The following is a 22988-nucleotide window of genomic DNA, read 5'->3' on the forward strand; positions in this document are numbered from 1 at the left end:
AGGAACTGCCATTCTGTTTTCCAAAGCAGCTGCACCATTTTACATGTTCACCAACAGAGAATGAGGGTTCCAATTTCTCCCCAACCTTGCCAACACTTCTTATTGTCTGTCTTTCGATTATAGCCATCTTAGTAGTTGTAAAGGAGTATTTTACTTGGTTTTGATTTACATTTCCCTGATGACTAATGGTGTTGATCATCTTTTTTTTTTTAAATGTATTTATTTATTTATTTATTGGCTGTGTTGGGTGTTCATTGCTGCGTGTATGCTTTCTCTAGTTGTGGCGAGTGGGGGCTACTCTTCATTGTGGTGCATGGGCTTCTCATTGTGGTGGCTTCTCTTGATGCAGAGCATGGGCTCTAGGTGCACAGGCTTCAGTAGTTGCAGCATGTGGGCTCAGTAGTTGTGGCTTGAGGGCTCTAGAGCACAGGCTCAGTAGTTGTAGCACATGGGCTTAGTTGCTCTGCAGCATGTGGGATCTTCTTGGACCAGGGCTCAAACCTGTGTCCCCTTCATTGGCAGATGGATTCCTAACCACTCCACCACCAGGGAAGTCCCAATGTTGACCATCTTTTCATATTCACTTGCTGACTCTTTGGAAACTTTTATTCTAATTTCACCTTCTCAAGGAGTTTTATCCTGAACACTCTGTTAAAAATTTCTACTAGGTTCCAACCCCTACGTTTTCAAATACTTTCTTTATATAGCCTTTGTCATCATCTCAAATACCACATGATTTATCTATATGTTTATCGTATGACTTCCTCACTTCTCTCTGATCCAACTGTGAATACTCAGCAAAAGCAGGGATCTTTGCTTTGATCACTGATCATATCCTAAGTGCCTAGGAAAGTGTCTGAGAAATAGAAGGCACTCAATAAATATTTATAAAATAGATGAGTGAATGGAGAGGAAAATAAGGCTGAGAAGAGACAAGGCAATAAGTGTGAATACTGGGTAGAATAACCATTGCTTTTGCCTCATTTTCATAGATGATGTGCTGGGAGCTTTGGCACTTCTTTGAGCTTGTCCAATTTTTAAATTGATATTTCTGGACTACCTTATCAAAAGTATTTAAGGACACATTTAGAACACATAAGTACACTGATAATAATTTTTAGAAGGGTCTCTGGAAGTTTCTCTTTTGTATCTTTGATTCTTTGTACCTGCAAGTTGGTGATGAGTTGGTTTATAACTGACAAGAATTTTTCATTTCCATTGAAACTGTACCAAGACTGACAACCTTGAACCATCATTTTTACCTAAGAGGTGAGACATCCTTAGAGGTGAGACATTTTATTTACATAGTTAAAACATTCATTAGAGACTATTATTTAGTAAGGGCAAAAATCAAGATGATGTTGGGGAGGACAGCACTTAAACTGGCTATGAATACTAGAACTTAGAATAAAATGCTGTTTACTGGCCAGTATCTCTATCTATATGGACTTCGACATAGTATCACATGTGCTTAGATGGTGTGGCTATGGGTTTCAGTACATTCTTCTACTGCCTTTTGCTTTTTCAAATGAACCTACTCCAGTGAACACTGATGTTTATATGGAAACATATGCATCCTAAAAATAGTGATGAGCACCTTGTGGAAGTAATAACCATCTTCTTAATAAAATTCTTGATGACTGCTTAATGTTGTTAGGAACAAAACATTTCTTTCCCTTATAACAGAGAACAGATTATTTATAATTAGTTTATTGATGAGAATACCTTTCATCTTCTGTACACATTTATGAGGATAATAGCTTTTTGGAGAGTCCTGTGTATTTTTTTTAAACATCTTCTTTGGCATAGTCACGTTTATGTGCCGCTTGAACTTGTGAACTCAGCTAACTTATCTATCTAGCATACTTTGCTAGGCTCTTTTGTAAGCATTTCAGTTTTGGCACCAGAATAAAACAAACAAACAAACAAACAAACAAACAAACAAACCCCACTTGTAATCTCAGAGATGTAATGGAAAAAGAAATAGAGTATTATGGCAAGCAATGTCTTTGTAATTTTTGTTATATAAATAAACATTCACAAAAGTATACAATTTCAGATTTCCACGCTAAATCCTCATTCACCTGTGGTCTTACTTTGGTCGGCATCATCACCTTTTCAGTATAAACAGTAGAGTGAGAGCCATATTGCAGGATAACCAGTGGAGAAATAGTTATTGATGGGAAGTTCTGACCACACCGGCATGAAAGTGAATGAGTTTCAAGCTATGAGTTTGAATTCAGACGTTATTATCTAGAGTTATTAAGCACAAAACTCAAGGACTGAAAGACTGGTCAAACTTCCTTCCTCAGATATAATGTGGGTCTAGATTTAGAGGAATCATCTGACCTCAGTGGTGTAATCCAGCTTTTATCCTTTGTGTTCAGTGGAAATACCAAGTTGGAAAACTTTGAATAAACAATTGAATAATTAAGTAAGCACTACAGTTACAAAAGACACATTGAAGGCAAATTCTCCAATCTTGGGAATTTTTTGCCTCTCTGCTATACTCATTTGCCATCTGGGCTTCCTTAAAGCTTTTAAGAGCACCAGTGAGGAAGGCATTATAAGCAATTGTAAATCTAAATATCTGTGTGTTCACATACTTTGTGATCTGAGTGTTGCCATGATTGCTGATCATTTCTGACACTTCCCCAATCCCTACCACAGAATAGTTTTATCTTTATTCCATAACATCTTGACCAGACCCATGCCTGATCAACTAGATTTATTTTCCTTTCTTCCAAGGACTTCATCCTGATCTTACTTGGTTCTTGAAGTGTGGCATGCCTTTTAAATGGAGGATAAACCAGCCTCCTCTTATCACACCAACAGCAGGAGAGAAAACAGAGAGTTGACTCACTCCAGTTCATTTTATATTTCCTTATCTCTTGCTGAAGGCAAAATATGTCTAGTCCAGTAGGAAATAATGTATCAGCCAATATCCTGTGGTGGCCCTAGTGTGTTATTTTACCTTGTTCTCTAAAGATGGAATTTTGTGGCAAGATATAGGGAATGTGATTCTCCAAAAATACGAAGCTTCATTTTAGTTTCTATAGTAACTTTTCTTCTCTTCATAAGCTTGTGGCTTCACAGTTAATTTTCTCATATTTTCCTTCTTATTCAGTAGTTTAATTCAATGGTCTATGACATATTTCCAAAAAAGGTCTAATAATATCTTCATCTGACCTCCTCTTCAAGTGATGTGATCTTCCTGCTTTCACATTAATGAGTGGACTCTAAATCCTTTCTGCTTGAAACTAGGCTGACCTCAGAGACTCACTTTAAATTCTATTTACAGGAAAAATATCAGCAAAATATATGAGATCTAAGATTACGATGAACAATAGGATAAGGTGGAAGTAAGACTGTATGTCTTTTCAGACTAGGTCAGAAAAGTCGTAGGGCTTCCATTTGGGTCTCTTGAAATATTTCCTCTCCTAATGTTTCTTCTTTTTTTTTTTTAAATAAATTTATTATTTATTTATTTATTTATTTATTTATTTATTTATTTATTTATTTACTGGCTGCTTTGGATCTTCATTGCTGTGCACGGGCTTTCTCTAGTTGCAGCAAGTGGGGGTTAATCTTCTTTGCGATGTGAGGGCTTCTCATTGAGGTGGCTTCTCTTGTTTCTTCTTGAAATCTAGCTTCTCTGTTTCAAGAAGGGCCAGCTACATGGAGAGAACATCCATAGGTGTTCCTGTAAAAAATCCCAACTGAGGCCAGGCTTCTGGTGACGCCTGCATAGTGTCAGACGTCTAATTGAAGTACCCTGCAAATAATTCTTGTACCTGGACGTTTGAGTCATGCCTGGTCAATTGAATATTCTCAGCTGTTGCCCAAACATCATGATAAGTGAAGAGCCATCCCTTCTGTGCCCTTCCTGAATTCATGAGCACAGAATCTGTGAGCATATCAAATGGTTGTTGCTTTCCGCCACGATGTTTTACGAGTGCTTTTAATGCAACAATAGATAATTGTAACAGAATTCACCCCAAAACAGAGTGTTCCCATAAGGAAAACTTAAAACTTGTCAGTGTCTTTGAGATTAGGTTGCAAATGGCAAATGAAAGGGTTTTGAGGCTTCTGCTAAGAAAATTTGGAAGGACATCACAGAGGGTATTAATAAAAGCTGAAAGGTCAGAAAAATAATTATTATGGGAAATTGGAAAAAAAGTTTGATAACACAGTTGAGTATTCAAATTATCACGTGGTGATATGGAAATAGAAAATAAGCCTAATAAACTGGTGGGTTTCCTAGTGAAATTTCCAAGCAGAGTATTCAGAGTACCAACTTGCTTCTCTTAGTCACACATCATAAGATGCAGAAAAAGAGAGAGATAAGATAAAAAAGGAAATATTTAGTTTTCAAGCAAAGTTTAGTAAAAAAAATGTTAAAAAAACTCATGACTTGCCGGGTTGGAAATTTTAATTGATTTTAATTCCCAGCCTCTCCAGATGGCAAATGATTCTCAAAGAACGAAAAGATCTCATGGCAAAGATCAAATTCAGAGCACTGTCAAGAAAATATAGTCTTGGAATAAGGATGCAGCTAATGGTGTGACTGTAAAACCTTTTGTAAACTATAGAAGGAATTGAAGATAGTGCCTCAGGCGTCCTTTCAGATGGCAAAGGCCTCTTAAGCATCTAAAGGATATACCTTGCAGACACTCTCTGTTAAACAATCTAAGGGATTTATCCCTTAGACTGCAGCTTCATGAGGGGCCTGGATAAAGAAAGGCTATCTCAAAGAGATTTCTAGATGTTAAGTTTTTGAATGGCTTGAACAACAAAAGATAATTCGTAGAAACCCCACAAAGTTTTAAAGAAATTATACTGGCAGAAATGCTGTTAACATGGGCTAAAAGAGATAGAGACAATACAAAATGAGAAGTACTTGACATCTGTACTTCTACAGGCAGGAAATACGATAAAAACTACTCTTTCAGATCAGGCTATTATTTAAGGCAAAAGCAAGGTGATCCAAAGCCTGGAACCAAGATCTCAGAGGGCAGAGCCAAGAGACACAGGAATACAGACAGAACAATGTATGGTTTTGTTGGGGAAGTTTCCACCTGATAGACCAGGCAGGCTCCCTTTTAAGTGGCTTTGAAGGATCTAGGACTGCAGAAGGAACATGTTTACTGGCTTAGAGTATTCACCGTTTCAGGGTCTGTATCTTACTCCTTTCCAGAGGGTCACAAATTGGACTCGGTGGGCTTGCAGAGAAGAGTTTCATTCTCTAGGGACAGACATAACATTAGCCAAACCCATTCTATTGATTCATAAAATCAGAATTCTGATTCATCAGTTTATAGTGAGAAGTCCCTGTGACTGGAGTTTGAATACTTAACGACTATAAAGATCAGAAAATTCTCTTTCTATTGGCAAAGTCTTTCCCATAGTAATATAGGGCATAATTTGAAGTCTCCTCAGTACACTGAAATCAGAAAAAAAAAAAATGTGTGTGGTTGGTTGGAATTAAATAGATGGACTGAATACACAGATATTTCAGGCTTCATCTCATCTTATAATCTTATAATAGGGGTGATTTTATGCTGTCCACTGGGCTATAGCTCCTTGTCATTGTCTCAATATTGGAAATACCTGCCAAAAAGACTTGAACATGGAAACCACAAGGTTAAATAAATCTTCCTTCTCTTTATGCTATGCTTGAGTGGAAGCTGGCAGTGTTTTCCCCTGCTACTTTCATTTACTCTGTTTCCAAGGCTCATCATATTCCCCTAATGATTAAAACATTCTTCTTTTAGACTTGTCAATAAAATCAATCAGGCTACATCAAAATCTTTGTATCTGGGGACCATTCTGTATTCTTAAAATGTATTTGCACTTTTATTTTTCTTTATGTTTTGTGTACTTCACTAATACTTTAAAAGCTTTTATTCTCTGCCTGCCCATTGAGCTATACCACACTATGGAATGCTGCATATATCTATGATCCATTGTGTCTATTCTGCACTTTTGAAATATTAATTCAGATGTGATGTCATACACACTGAAACTTTTTCCTAGTAGTCTGGCATTCTGTAATTTTTTCTGACAAGCCTATACCCACAAATTACTCCTTATTTCTTCCTTAATCAAGTCAACCATTGGTACAGTTATGATACTGGTATGTCTTACTCTTTGAAATTGCCTCATTTCATTGGGATTTTGTCATATCTGCAGTGAAATTTTATTTTCCAAATTCCTTTGTTTACATGCATTGGAAATCCACTTTCCAGTAGATATTAAAAAGAGAAGTTTATTTTTGTTTTTGTAACTGAAGGCTTGATCCTGGGCCTCAGATTCTGTCATTGCAATGCTGAATAGTTCTGTTCTTTTATTTCATTGATCTCATTTGCTGATACTATAGATGACTTCATTCATGTAGCTTTGGAAGATGATTCTAATGAGTCCCAAGTTACATCATCTTTATGGCTTCATAGTTTAGAGGAAGAACAAATTATCTCTTCCTGTATGCATGCATAATCAAAGTTTTGTAACTTTCTCTTATCTTTGAGCTTTTTTTTTTTTTCGACTAGTAGAATGAAATGCTTTAATTGGCCTATGTAGGCTACTCATGGATTATTGGAAGGCAAACCATGAGAGCCACACCAGAATCCATGTAATTGGAAGGAGTGGTTTCCCAAAGGCAGATTGAACTTTTACTAGATGAATTGTGAATGACACTATGGGAATGAAATTAAGAGACAGACACATATTTATATACATGCTATATGTATATGCTATGCTCTGTAATGATTATAAAGGCACTTATGATTTCAGCTTTTGCCCTATGTATGTGTGATATGTATAAAGCAATTGTGAAATTATCTGAAAACATTATATGTGACCAAAACAATGTTCTATTATAGGGGTTGGCAAACTATAGCTTATGGGCCAAATCTGACTCTGCCTGCTTTCGTAAGTCAAATCATCTTGGAACGCAACCATGCCCATTACTTTACTGTCTGCAGCTGCTTTGACTCTACAACAGATTGGGTATTTGTGATAGAGACCATTTAGCCTGCAAAGCTGAAAATATTTACTCACTGGTCCTTTACAGAAAAAGTTTTCTGACTGCTCTTCTGTTAGAAAGATTTTCTTGTTCAATTGAGTATCGTAAGTCCCCTACATATGAACATTCAAGGTGTGAAATTTCAAAAATGTGAAGGCGTCCACATGTCCAATCACATAAGTTAGTTCACGCGTCTGGCGTACATTGTCACATGTGTGCATCCTCTATAAGTGGTTGTGCTTTTGTGTACTTTACTGTACAGTACTGCTGCTATGCAACACAAGGAGATTACTAATGAAGACCTGATGGAATTGGAGGCCCAGAGAAAGGATAAAGGTAGACAAGAGGAAGAAATTACTGAAGAACTGAAGAGATTCACAATGCAGGAAATGGCAAGGGGATTTTCTTTGTTTGAGGAGGCACTGTTAGTTTTTGAGGCACAGGACCCAAACATACAACCATACATGAGGGTTACAGCAGCTGTTCAGAATGCAATCCAGTGCTACCATGTCAGATATGATGAGAGGAAAAAGAGCTACTGCCTAGACATTACTGGGTCCTTTTTTCAAGAGGGTAGATATAATTGAATCCAGCAAGGAACCAGAACCTGTGCCATCAACATCAGGCATGAGTGAAACTGCAGCTTGCCTTCCGTCTCCCATTGCTGATGATCCTTCAGCTCTACCATCTCCTACCTCCTCTCCCTCCTCCAGTCAGCAGCTCTTCTTGCCTGTGCACTCAATGCCAGCCCCTGTATGCCAGCTGTTGTACTGTACTACTGGACTTTTCAAGGTAGTGTACTGTGCAATTAAAAATGTTTTCTTTATATTTTTGTTTGTTTTTCTAATGTTTTATTTGTGTGAAAAGTATTATAAACCTATTACAGGACAGGACTATATAGCCAATTGTGCTAGTTGGGTACCTAGGCTAACTTTGTTGGACTTACAAACAAATTGAACTTATGCTCTTGGAACAGAAGTTGTTCATATGTAGGGGACTTACTGTAATCTCTAACTAGTAAATAAGACCAGGAAGAGGCAGTTGATTGGTTTAATCAGCTGAGTCAATAGAGGTAATTGATACAGGAATGTATCTTACAGCGAATCTATCTTTAGAATTGTTTGGATAAACTGAGATTAATTCATTGAGGTGAATATTTGTTCTTTCTCACTCTCTCATCTTAGAAGCAAAGTCTATTTTGAGATATTTCCAGAAGTAGTGACTGATGGATTGAGAGTAGAAATTTTCTGAATATTGCCATGTGCAGAAGATGTAGAGATACTTCCATGGGGTTTCAGATGATATCATCAGTAAAATCATCTGGGGATGAATCAGAACTGAAATAGCATCTGGAATTTCTCAATTCATTAAATTCCACTTCACTAGTTAATTTCATATCTTAGTCAGCTTGGGCTGCCATAACAGAATACCATAAGATGGGTGGCTTAAACAACAAAAATTTATTATTATGGCTCTGGAGGCCAAAAGTCCAAGATCAGGGTGCCAGAAGGATAGGTTTCATTCTGAGGCCTCCCCTTAGCCTGTAGGTAGCCATTATCATGTTTCTGTGCTCACATGAGCTCTTCTTTACATGTGGGCAGAAAGAGAACAAGTTCTCTGGTGTCTCTTCTATAAGGGCACTAATCCCATCATGTGGGCCTCATCCTCATGACTTCATCTAAGCCTTATTATCTCCTAAAAGCTCCATCTCCAAATACCATCACATGGGGACTTAAATCTCCAACATATGAATTGTCAGGTTGGTGGGAACACAAGCATCCAGTATATAACATTTCCAGTGTCAAAATTTTGTATGTGCACGTATGCAACTGGTGATGATCCATGGTCAAAAAAATGGAGAGAACATTACTTTAATTATTCAATAAATATTTACTGAACTCATTAGAATTTTTAGTTTTTATCCTTCACTAATATATATTTCTTGACCTCAAAGGTCCACAGTGAAACTCACAATTTTTCAACCCAGTTTGGTGCACATAGAGAATAATATATTTATTCCATAATAAAAACTAGAAACTTAGAAGTCATCCTTAATACCTCCTCTCACTTCCGCAAAGTTTTATCAGTTTTACATCCAAAGCAATCTCAAAGCCATCCATGTTTGACTATCTCCATCACCACCACCCTAGTCAAGGAAACCAGCAAACCATCTCTTGTCTTTGCTATTTGAAATAGTCTCCTGACTATTCTGCCTTCTCTCATTCCTATGATTTCCATTTGTTTACCTGCTGGGCAGTCAGAGTAAGTTTTCAAAAATATCTGATTATATTACCAAACTACTGCAAACACTACTTTGGCTGTCCATTGTTCTTCAGGGCAGAGCATGGCCTTCTAGGCTCTGCTTTGTCTGCCTCTACCTGCTCTTACAGCCTCTTCTCATCCTCACTCTCCAGTCACACTGCCTAGCTTCTTATTTCTTATCTCCCTCCACTTTCTGCCTTTCCCTACTGTCTTAGTGCATTCAGGCTGCAGTAACAAATACCAAAAACTAGGTGGCTTATAAGCTATGGAAATTTATTTCTCATAGTTCTGGAAGTTGGGAAATCCAAGATAAATTTGCTGATAGGTTCAGTGCCTGGCGAGGCTGAGCTTCCTCACTGACAGTGTCTTTTCACTGTAACCTCACATGGTAGAAGAGGTGAAGGAACTCTCTAAGACCTCTTTTATAAGGGCACAATCCCATTCATGACCTATTTATCTCCCCAAAACCTCATCTCAAAGTGCCATCACACTGGGGATTAAGTTTTCAACACATGAATTGTGGGAGGACATAATATTCAATCTATAGCACCTAACCACTTCTACCTACATTGGAAATTTTTTCCAAGCTCATTCTCAACTCAGAGTCTTTGGCCTTGCAGTTCTCACTGCCTGGAGTACTCATATCTTCACATGGTGGTCTTGTTTTTGATATTCCAATCTTGGATCATATGTCATTATCTTAAAGATGTCTTCCGCAACTAAATAATCACTCTTTATAATTCAGGTTCATTTTCCTGGTAATGTATCTCTTCTTTGTTTTCTTGTTTATTTGGTTTTTTAATTTCTTCTCTGTCTTCCCCACTAGCAATAACATGACTGTGTATTCTCAGTGGCTGGCATAATGCAGAACTGAGGAAATAAAAGAAAACATTAAAATAAAAATGTGAAATAGCATTGTCTCCCCCACCTGATTTTAAAGAAAAAAAATCACACTTTATGGGAAGTCAGTATAATTGAATAGTTAATATATATTCTGAAACAAGGAGCATGAGTCGAAATCCCAACTCTGCCATTTACTAGTTACACAATCTTAGATTCACCCTTGAACCTTGATTTCCTCCTATTTTTTAACAATAGGTATAATATCTACCTTGTAGAGTTGTTATGAGAATCACATGAGTTATCATAAGTAACGAACTGAGAATCTTGCCTAGCACACGGCCAGCTCTCAATATTTATCATAACAGTGTATATTAAATTAACATTAATTACTAATGTTAATATTATTGAGTGTATATTAAAATGAATCTAACAAAAGCTTACTGACAAATGGCTGAATATTGCTTATAATTTTATACTTAAACTGGAAAAAAACAGAATCTTTTTAAAAATTTTGCACAATAAGGTATAGAGAAGGACCAAAATTCTAACTAAAATATTAAGACCTAACATTTGTATGGTACTATACTATTTACAAATAATGTGCCCTATGGCAAGTTGCATCATATTCCCAACATCCTAAGAAGTAAATATTATCAATGGTTTAGGGATTGAAAAATAGAGATGCCATGAAGTTTACTGTGTTGCCCAAGGTCGCTAGTTCTTGATTCATAGAGTCAAACTTTGAACACAGGTCTCTGAACTGCATATTCAGAACTTTTTCAATACGCTGAGTCTCACACCTTTTGTTGTCGTATCCATCATGCAGCCTATGCATATGTTTGGGGCAGCAGCAAAGCAGAAATCCCCCATAAATGAGAAAAATATTTGGAAATAGCTATTTTTTAAAAGTTTCAGTTTTGTATTTTGTTAAATTTCCTATACTTTCATGGTTTTGTCTGTTTTCATTTCAATTGATATGTGTGTGTGTGGCATGTAAAATTTTTCAGTCCTTAGATTCTCTAAAGATCCAGAGATATAAACATCTGACCTTCCATGTACCAACACACTGGCTTGGCAGAAGTGAATTCTTGGGACTTACATATCAATGATAACTGCTGACACCAGTTCTCTTGGACTTGAAGAGATCTCTGAAAGACAGGACCACACATGGAGGAAAAATAATGATTTAGTCTTTATATCAACCCATTTCTTGGCTTTGGTGCTGCTGAGGGCAATGGGAGGTGGAGGGGAGAGGATGAGTGATGAAGGGTTTATACTAACGACTTTTGACTCACATGGCCCTGCACCTCTACATGGAGACTGATCTGTTCCCCTAATCTCTCTCATTCTGGCAGGCAGACACCATCTGATAATAACTCAGAATTCTTTCTCATTGGAGCCAATTCTGAACTGGTGGTCTGGAGAGAAACTCTGTATTGAATTACCAAGTGGTTCCAATGGAATCATTTGCAACAGTAATTAGGGCTGATAGAATGCCCATTTTTAAAAACAGTACCAAATTCCAGATTTTTCAAAAAAAAAAAAAAAATTAGAGCTCAACTCCCTTGCTTGCATTCCTCTTTTTAAGAGTGTGGAAAGATCTTTTCACAAGAAAGTAAAGCATACCCTTATGTGCCTGCAAGCTGCCTCCATATTCTCTTCATTTCTGCTACCACGAATCTCCCACAGTATTCAGGGTGTTATGGGGGAAAACTGAGGTGTTGAGAGGTTGACAGAGGGTCTCTCTAGCTCAATATGTAAAATGGCATCTTGGCTGTGTGGTTCAATGGTGGCTATATATATCAAAGTTTTGTGAATCTGAATCAAATTTTCTTTAATGGAGAATTATCTCAATTGACAGAGTGAAAAGACTATGTTATCTGCTGGACTAAGATACTTGGCAATATTCTCATCAAAGGAAGAGACAACATTTTATTTAGGACAAGGATGATGTAATGGCAGTTGTTTGCCATGAGAGGACCCATTCTTAATTGTTAGCATATGGCTGGGAAATGTTCTGAGGCATTGGCTTGGTTTGGTAATGATTTAATACTCCTTGATGGGAGCCTAGAAAATTATGTCAAAAGGAGAGGTAATGTGATTTAAGAAATGATCAGAATCCTTTCTTCTTGGACTTATAATTTTTCACTTTTTGTAACTCTAGGATGCATAACAGTAGTGACTGGATGTACCTTATCCAATAAGGACTAGATGGGGCTGGTAAAGCAAGCTGACAACACATGCGTTTGAGAAGCTGATACTAAGATTGTAAGCCATTTCTGTTGGCTTGAAAAGGGAGAACCAAAATTATCATGTTTTTGGACCAATTCTTGCATTAGGAAATTTCTTGAAGAAACTAGATCCTTGCTATTTTTCTATTTTTACTAGGTAAGTTCCAAGTGAACATCCCGTCCCAGATCCTTAAATGTTGTTATCATATAGCTCATTTAAATAAGTTTCTCTAAGGTTCAAATTTTCTCATTCCAGGAGTAAAAGAACTACTTGAGTTAATAGTTTCTGTCACTCAACACTGGCACTTTCCTTTCTTTTTTTCATGCTCTATTGGTGCTGCGTAAGACAGAAGTGCTGAGGATTAATTGCAATTATCATATTCAGGGCAGAAATGCCACCTTAGGAAGAACTAATGAGTGTTTATAAGCTGCATTGCAAATGCATATGCAAGCATTATATCATGTGAGAGGGACTGAAAACTTGAAATCTTGCTAGGTTATACAAAAGTTTATCCATAACTCTTCTGACCCTAAGGTCCCTCTGTAGACTGATTTGCACTTTGTGCAGCTCTGAAAGGCAATATATGCTGACTTGCATTGAAGGGGGTGGGGCTGTCAGTGCATCCAAATCATGAAAGATTAATGAAGAACACACAAGACTAGTCAGGAGGCGATCTGGCAACATGGGCTTTGGGGTTGCCTACTTGGACTTGATTCTGGGCTCCATCTCTTCACAGCTGTGTGACTTCAACAGCTTCCTTAACTTCTCTGATCCTCACTTTACTTGGATGAGAGACAGAATAATAGAATACTCACAAGCACTGGTGCTAGAACCCACAGCCCACATTCAAAGTCTGGCTCTGCCACATACTATGGCCATCTGTGGCACTGTGGGCAAATTTTTCATTGAGACTCCCTGGCCCTAAGTTTTCTCATCTGTAATATGCATATACAAATAATGCTTATCTTATAGAGTCTTCGTGAGGATTATTAATCAATACTCTTTATAAATGTGTAGCACAGTGTCTGATAGTAAATGAGCCGTGCATGGAAACTGACTCAGATGTTCAACCTGTTAGACGCTGTTTTAGCAAGAAAGAGAATAAGGTGACAGTCTGTTCATGTTGACAGAACCCTTCCTCTTTTAACTGACCATGACATACGAGGTTTCAGGCATCCTGGAAGGTAGATTCTATAAAACTGTCTTTCCAGCTAACTAGTCAAGGAGGTCTGAGTAACAGTTTTGAATGGCGACTGACCTGAGGATTTCATACTCTATTTTCTTATGAAAACTGTAAGGTTCTGGAAGAGAAAGTGGCAACTCCCATAAATGCTTGAGTGGTGATCCCATTGTGCAACAGATTAATTGGGCCATTCATTAATAATATATTGGTAATCTGCATGAATTGAGTAAAGATGATTTTAATTCCAGGCTGAATTGCTTTTCCTCTGTCACTTAATCTTTAAACAACCCTTGGAAACTGTATCCCTCTGTGTTCAGGGATGAAGGATAACTTCTATAACTCAGGGACTTCCCTGGTGGTCCAGTGGTTAAGACCTCGCCTTCCAATGCGGGGGGTGCAGGTTTGATCCCTGGTCGGGGAGCAAAGATCCCACATGCCTCACAGCCAAAACACCAAAACATGAAAGAGGAACAATATTGTAACAAATTCAATACCTTAAAAATGGTAAAAAAAAAAAAAAAAAAAAAAAATCTGTAACTCAGTCTATGCAGTCTGTGTGGTTTGATTTCTTCAGACTTCAGTGAAGTTACTCTCTCCTCTTCTACAACACTCTTTTCTTTCATTCATTCATTCATCCTGCACACATGTACCAAGCACACAGGTGATGCTCCAGCAGTGAATATATTAAGTCCACGTCCCGTTGGTCCTTATGTTCTAGTGGAGGAAACAGGCAACCAATAGATGTATAATGGTATAGAGAAAAGTAATCCAGAATTATTCAGGAAACAGAGAGATTTGGGTGTTAATTGAAGGAAATATTGGGGTGAAGCATGAGGCTTTCTGGGTGATTATCATTCTGTGCTGTAGGGAATAAAAGTACAACAGCCCTGAGACGGGGGGGTGGTTGCATATTTAGGAGTGGGTGAGTGACAGCAGAGGGAGGTCTCTAGTACCAGTGTCACCTCCACTTTGCAGTCTAGAAAGCTGATCATTAGAGAGGCTGTTCAAGTCAGCCAAGGTCACACAGCTAGAAAATAACAGAGCCGCACACCTCTGGGGTCTGTGCTCCCAACTTCTGTGTCATTTTGCTGCTCAAAAATGTTGCACTTCTTTGACATTTAGGCTCTCCATGCAGCAGGACAGGGCAGTCCTTTCTTTCCTGCTCAACTCTTCACTCCAATTAACAAATGCCTCTAATTTATTTAAATGCCTCTCGACCTCTTCTTTTATGTTGCTTTATATGATTTCTCCTCTATAGTCTTCTTCATTTTTATGACCTTAAGCGGGCTTTCCAAATCAATTTGTGGCTGGGGATAGAAGTTATGTACAGATCAATTGTTGTGGCTTTTTTGTGTGTGTGACTCCCCACAAGATACAAATGGCGAGTGACTTGTTCACTAAAGCAAATAGGTCTGCCTTCCCCAACCTCATTCGGTGGTAACAGTAGTTCCCGTGGTGATGCAGAGCTACTTCTTGTGTCTTTTCCATGAATAAATGTGAAATGTATGAATTTTTTGTGTTATGATACATGAAATAAAAGACAGTTTTTTTTCCCTTGTTTCTCCCCTTCCTACAGTTATATAGCTTAATCCATCCATGAATGCCGTCAGGCTAAAAATGTTAGATGAAATCAACCCAACTCATACATCGGGATACATACATATTTTCCAGAAAATTGCAGCCTTCACTTTGGCTGGGTAAGTCCAGTTGGGTGTTTCTCTTTTTGCAATACCACTGATTGAGCATGCACATTGAGTTTCTTCCTTAAACTGTGAGAATATAAATCCAGTAGATAAAGGGAAACAGTGGATATTTTAAAAGGAGAGAGGTTTGTTAGGAGTAAACTTATTTCATTAAAAATTTTAAAACAGAGAAAACAGTTGTGCAAATGATTAGAACACAAAGTGGAGCAGTAATACTCTTTGACGTCTGGGACTGAGGTTTTCTTGCAATTGTCTTATAAAAGGCCCCCTAATGAGTCAGCTAAGCAGATCAATAAATACATCCACTAACTGTTCCTTCTGTGATCCCCGAAAGTGGTTGAAGATACAAAAATACTACTCATTTTGACTGAAATATAGACTTTGTTAATACTACAGAATAGACTATATCTACCATGCTAAGGTACAGCAGCTCCACTAGTGTAAGATTTTCGTTGCAATAATCTTTCTCTTCTCAGAAGTCTTGTTTTATTTATTCAGCACCACCTGGCATAAGCCATGTGTCCAACTACTATACTGGCGTGAAAAGCTCTGCTATACTCTTATGCCATAAAATATCGCTCCCAAATCCCAGCAGATCTGTGGTTTGTAACATTCTTTGCAAAGGCTGTGAATGGTTCACATTTTAAAATTGTTCTTTATGTGAGATTCTACTGAAAATCCAAAGATCCTTGCCAAAAAGAAGTAGTAGAAGATGTAGCAGACACACACGTAATGAGCAAAGCATTTTGATCTTGTTCTAAGAGTATCTACACATTTCAGAAATAATTAAAAGACACATGAGTATAAAGTCCTTAGAAATAGATATTGATTTTTCAGGAACAGATCCTTAAAGTAATGGAGAAGATGATGGTTTATTTTCTTGCAGAGCGCTAAGAGTCATTTTGATGCAGGAAGGCAGAAATGATGTGTTTGCTATTTTGCTGACTTGACTAGATCTAATTGGGTATTGATTCTGAACTCTGTTAGAGAGTAGACAGTGGAGGAGGGCCCAAGCTTTCTTCAGCTTTCCCACAATGGGCTCTTGAGTTACAATGATAAATTAGTGAATAGCCACTTCTTAAAGGAAAATGTCAATTAATACAATATATGCTTAAAAACTTACAGACAGTTGAAACGATAATATATTTTAATGCATTTCCAATTATTTGTTTCTAGATATAGCCACTAAGTCAAATCCAGACTACCATCGTTCTAAAGGAGTATATTTTGAATAGATCGATTTAACGATTAGAGCATCAATTATTTATATAGTAAGCATTTGAAAGCAATGTGCCTCCCTACAGATTTTAAATGTTATTTCCACATAAGGTTTGCATCTTAAAGTTATTTATTAAAATTGTCCCTGATCCATAGGGACTTAGAAACACCAGGTTAAGTACTGAAATATGTTCTTTGCTAATACTACAGAATAGACTATATATAATTTGAATTTATCAAATTCTCTATTTATAGGCCAAATAAATGAGGTTTTACTATATCGAAAATGATGTTAAGCCATTATTCTACTTTCTCTAAGACTATGTAATTGCTGTTCTTTGTATTTGAAAAAGATATCCTCATGGTAAAAATAGAAGAGAAAAAATTTAAAAGAAAAATATATCCATCACTCTAGATTCTGTCTGTGTGGCTACCAACAATGTCATTTAAAACTGCTTACATACAGATATGGTACAGGTTGGGATGAAAGGATGTGACAACATTTTCCCAGCCCTGTTGTAAATCTGCATCTTATTTGAAGAAGGAATAATACCCAAAGGAGGCTCAAGTTTAGTTCCAAAAATATGCTGGCTCTTCACATATGTCTCTGTGAAGAATGTCTTGTATCATAAAAAAAACAAAAAAACAAAAAAACAAAAAAAAAACAATATTAGAGTGATACTTCCCATATGTAAGGCTGTATTTTAAATAACACCCCGGATTCTTCATCAGGGAATAGGCCTCAGATACTGAGCTTGAGATTCCTCCTAAATAAAGTGGGAAAAGTAAAGTCCTTATACAGTGCCTGCTTACAGAGAAATTCTGAAGGGAAATGAGACAGTCTGTAATGCGTTTTTAATTTCCTGGAAGAAAAGAATGTTCATCTGAAATTGATTTTATGGATGCTTTTTAAAAACTAGTGGGCCCAGTAAATTCTATTTGACCTGCAAAACTGGTATTGGGCTTCCACCTGCTTACCTGGGCCAGCCTTCTTTTTTGACTTTCAGCCACACTAGGCTGAACACGGACATCAGGTTACAGAAAACTCACCTAGATTCTAGGGAAGCCAAACAAAACAGGAAGACTAGGGTCAAAGTCTTCACGTTTTCCTCTATATTTCCTCTAATTTATCTCAAGACAATAGCATCACAGAGCATCAACAATACAATCTTCTAGAATTGTAGTAAATTCTACTAGCCACAGAAAAATTCATGTGTAAAATGTAAGCTGGAAGAGAATTCTAGTTTCTGCCACGGAGTGAGTGAGTTAACAGGAACCTGTCTCCCACTACATATATATAGAAAGGCTAGATAAGTTATAACAAAAGAGATATACAAATCTCATCTCAAGGAAAGAAATGGACAGCCCAATATTCCATAGATTAGGAAATAAAGCAAAGCCAGAATGATAGAGAGGAAGTACATCCAATGGTTAGGAACACAGACTCTAAGCCAGAAAACCTGGGTCCAAATCCTGATAGCCATTTACTGGTTCACTCCAATATTAACAGCAACAACAAATCAAACTTTTCAATGATTTATTGGCAAAGTAGATATCATAATGGAAGCTGGAACATACTCTGCTTAGACATGAATGTAAATGTAAACACCACATATGAAATGGAGCAGGATGCAACCACAGTGCTATGCAGGCAGAAATGTACCGTCTTCCATCTATGTTTTAGAAACGAAGATTAAAAGCTAATAATTTAAGAATCAAGTCAAAAATAACAGCACAACTCTGGAGAAAAGAAAAAAATAACAAAAATAAGAGCAAAATTAGTGAAACAGAAACAAAAAATAGAAAGGATCAACAAAGCTCAAAGCGAGTGCATTAAAATATGGATAAAATCCACACATGTATGACAAGATTGAGCGATAGAAATGAAAATAAGAATATTAGGAGTAAAATGGGCATTACAAGGAGTAATGTGGAACTGTTTTACTATTATGAGTATATCCTAAAACAATCTATGCTGACACATTTGGAATTTGGAAGAAATCAATATTTTTTTTTTTATTAAAGCATATATTACCACGAGTGATTCAGGAGAACACAGAGACCCTAATAATCTTGTAACTAAAAATTTTAAAAAATAGCATTCAAAGCAGCATCTATTCTTCCTCCTGAGAAATGCATGCACAAAAATACACACATTAACTAACACAACAAGCAAAAGAAACACCAGCCCCAGACAGTAAGCCAAGTTACGGTGGATGTTCAAGGCATAAGCAATTCAAGTTTGATACAAACTCTTCAAAAAAAATAAAGCGAGCGAGAGATTTTTTCTATCTCCTTTTAGGACGCTATATACTGTCTTTGGATATTAACAGTATAAAAAGGAAAATTATAGGGTAATCTCATTATGAAATATAGATTCAAATGCCTAAGTAAATTTTGACAAACCTGAATTTTGGATGACATAAAATTAATTAAATACATCAAGATCAGATAGAATGTGTTCTGAAATGCAAGAATGATTTAACATGAGGAAACCTACAACAGTAAATCAACACATGTCAAGATGCCTTTGGTTTCAAGCAAGAAGGAAGCCACCCAAAAAGTAGCATGTATTATTCCACAGAACAAGAGGTCCAGAGATTGGGTGGTTTCAGGGTTAATTCTGGAGCATCAGTGTTATCAAGCAACCAGTTTCCACTGGTTTTCATCTTTGCTCTCTGCAATGTTCAGTGTGTGGTTGATTCTCTACGTAGTTGCAAGACAGTAGTGGAAATGCTAAAAATATTCAAATAAAAAGAATGAGTCCCTGCCATGCCCTTTTTCCAGTTTCCCAAGCAGAATACACTTTATGTGTCATTTGGCTATGGTCATGTCACTCTGCCATGTTTAAATCAACCACTGGGAGAGATAATAGAATTACTATAGTTCATTGAGACTAATCAAAATTCACTGTAGGAGTTGGGGATTCATCTAGATCATGAACTACATAACCTCCCTGTACCTGAACAAAATCAATTTTCTCTTAGGAAGGTAGACCTGGAATAATGGCTTGGGTTACAGCCTGTGGTGTTGACACGTAAAGAGGAAAATAGGAAATCAATTTAGCAGTTATAGCAAAAACAGTGAATGAAATTCAACACCAAGTCCTGAGTAAAAGACACAACAGGGAAAACCACTTTAAAAAATGGAAGGGGGTGCAGGAATAAATGAGTAAACAAACGTTTCTAATCTAAAAAAAAAAAAAAAAAAAAATGGAAGGGGGAAGGAAGTTAACATGATAAAGTCAATCCTCCAAAACTCTTAGTATCTTACAATGTATTTCTTTACATCCAGGAATTAATCAAGAATGTCAATCAGCTCTTTTCACTTGCATTAAATATTTTAATGGATAGTCTCACCATATATCTGAAATGAAGTGGAAAGAGCCTGAAATGAAATGTTAGGATTGTCTAGAAAGAGACAAAAATGTTATTTTTTTTGTGATGTATGATCATTTGCGTGAAAAATGTTAGAGGATATATTGCCATATTAATATAATGCATAAACTGGCTTGAAGAGTTTCTGGATACAAGATCAATATACATATATAGGACACATATATGCCCTTTGTTACACAGCTGAATTAAAAATGCAACTTACATACAAAAAGATCTAATTTACAATAGCAATAGTGAGACATCTAGCAATAAATCCTTACAAATCTTCATGGAGAGAATTATATAACTTTATTGTTGAAATCGAAAATTCTATTTTCTTAAATTCTTAGGTAAAAAATAAATAAATATACTAATTTTATAGGATTGTTTTAAGGATTACATGAAGCAGTATATAAAAATCATTTAACACTTTCTTGCCTAACAATTACTCAGAAACAGAAGCTTTTAAATAAATTTTATAGAAATATTTTATTATTTTAAGAACCTATAAAATAGTCTCTAAGAGCCCTGGAGTTCCTCAGAGCAATTTGAAAACCACAGGGCAGCATTTATATTTTTCAGTTAATCTAAACCAAACCCAACACCCCTTTTCTGACCTCAGCCAAAGCTGGACCTTTCCCTTGGCTAGGAATTCTCTCAACCCTTATGTACACAGTGTGTCCCATTACCACTTGTCAACTTGTGTTTCTCGTCTTTTATTTGTATATTTATAGGAATGTTTCATCCCTTGCAAAAGGAGAACAAATTCTCCAATTTTAGGATAATGCTTTCTCCTTTTCTATCTCACAAAACATCTTGTCTTCATTCATTTATTACATAGACATTTTTGAGTGACTGGCCTGTGTCAGGCACTGTCCAGGTTCATGGGATGAATCTACAAACAAAGTGTACAAAATCTCTTGCCCTTGCATAGACTGCATTTTAGTAAGTGGAGTAAATATTAAAAAATAAACCTAAGAAATTAGCTGGCTGTGGCAGAAATTGCTAGCTGTCCACCAGAATTCTATTGCAATATTTTCCATCTTTCCTGGGCACCAAGGTGCTCTTGCAAATAAGTTTGCTCAGGTGGTTAAGTTCTTACCCATATGGTACATAGTGATGTGTGTCATTTCCTGGCCAAGGCTGATATGGCCCTCCATATCCTCCTATGTTTTGTTTTCTATTGATTGAATATAAAAATTGCAGGTTCCTAGGAGATGATGGAGCCACTGAATAGAAGGAGCCAATTATTGAATAACAATTGAAAAAAAAAAAGAAGCTTCCCTCTAATAAGGAATACTGCTTTGGTCTGTTTCATGTGTGACACATAAAATTTATTGTGTTTGGTTCTTAGATACTTTTGGCTTTACTTGTACTGCAGTCCAGCATGTTCTGAGTAAAATAAATATATAGTATGTTTGAAATTATTAGTTACAAAGAGAAAAATAAACAAGCCAACCAATGGAAAAACAGAGCAAGCTCAATGGGCATGGGATGCCAAGATGTGAGGTCATTGCAGTTTTAATAGAGTGGTTAGGGTAGGCCTCATTGAGAAGGTGATGTTTCAGTATTGAAAGAAGCGAGGGAATTATTCAGGTAGATATCTTCAAGAAAAACATTCCACTAATTGCAGCATAATGGCCGTAAAGCAGGAATGTAGCTGGCATGTTCAAGTCACACCTGGGAGACCCGACTGCGGGTAGAGCTTTTATTCTAAGTAAAATAAAAGCCAATGCAGGGTTATGAGCAGAGGAGTGAGACTGATTTGAAAGGATCCTTCTGGCTTCTTTGATGAAAACAGCTGTAAGGACAGACATAGGGAGACTAGTTGGGAGGCTATCACAATAAACTAGATGAGAGTTGATGAGGACTCAGTCTGTTTTGGTGGGTTTCTTTTTGTTTGTTTGTTTTTGTTTTGCTCTGTTTTTTGCACTGCATGGCTTGTGGGATCTTAGTTCTCTGACCTAGGATTGAACCCGTGCCCTCGGCAGTGAAAGTGTAGAGTCCTAACCACTGGACCACCAGGGAATTCCTGATAAGGACTCAGTCTGGACTAATGCTGGAAATAGTGATAAATGACAAGATTTGCATACATTGAGAGCAGGACCAAAGGGTATTTGTTTACAAATTGTAGTCAGAGTATAGACAAATAGAAGAGGCAAGGAAACTTGGAGGGTTTTGCCCTGATTAACTGAAAGCGTGAATGACCATCAAACTGAAATGGAGGAGTCACTCAAAGATGATGGGGAGAAACTCTTGTTATGAAATTGTTAAAACTGAGGGGCATATTAGTTTTATATTAGCATTGAATCATATGTAATTGCTGATATTCAACCTTGTATAATGGTAAAAAGGACAATTTTGCATCATTCGACCTGATACAAGGCTGGAGTTTGGAAGAAAGGTCTGGAAATCATCAGGATAAAGGTAGTATTTCAAGCTATGTGATTAGATTAGATCACTATATAGGTCAGGGTTAAGTTGGGAACCAGAAACCACATCAACGATCTTAACTGGAGGATGTAATGTAAAGAGATGGTAGCCAGGTATTAGAAACCTGAAAAGGCAGCAAGAAGACACAACTTCAGGAAGCAGTTACCATTCCTTTGCTGGGGAGGCAAAGGAAAGAGGTTGGAATTAATTAAATATAAAATCTTGGAAGAGGCACCCATGGGACTCAGACCTCTGAGGAGGTGGCATCATTTGCCCAGTGATTCAGAGAGGACTGATTCTGGTAACATGGGGGAACCCTACAAACTAGGACAAATTGTTGCTACTGGAATCAGCTGCCTTTTCCAGGGTCCGTATGTCTGTTTCTTCCATTGCCATTCAGGTTTTTTCTCCCTCTTCTCATCTTCCAATTTACCTCTTGCCCCAACTGGCAGAACCTAAATGGGACCAGCTGGCAAAGGAGAATGTGGTTTGCAGCATCCCAAGCTCAATATCACAAAGCCTGATATAAAAGAACAGCTTGAAGGTGAGACCCACTAAACATATGTGAGTCCTTGATATCCCAGGAAATAAAATGCTTCCAAAAAGAGCTGTTTATCAACTGCATGAAATGTAAAAGATCAAGTAGGTTGTGAACTAAGAACTAGTTGATTTACCGATGTGTCGTTGGTGACCTTGACCAAAGGGGTTTTAGC

The 22988-nt window shown here is 37.1% G+C and overlaps 1 pseudogene; it reads left to right on the forward strand.

Annotated features, from left to right (window-relative positions):
- Nucleotides 1-22734: 22734 nt before the first annotated feature.
- LOC130859188 (60S ribosomal protein L7a-like) overlaps nucleotides 22735-22988 on the forward strand; it is a 44768-nt pseudogene continuing 44514 nt past the window's right edge.

This window comes from Hippopotamus amphibius, chromosome 8 (genome assembly GCF_030028045.1).
Source record: "Hippopotamus amphibius kiboko isolate mHipAmp2 chromosome 8, mHipAmp2.hap2, whole genome shotgun sequence".
Classification (NCBI taxonomy): domain Eukaryota; kingdom Metazoa; phylum Chordata; class Mammalia; order Artiodactyla; family Hippopotamidae; genus Hippopotamus; species Hippopotamus amphibius.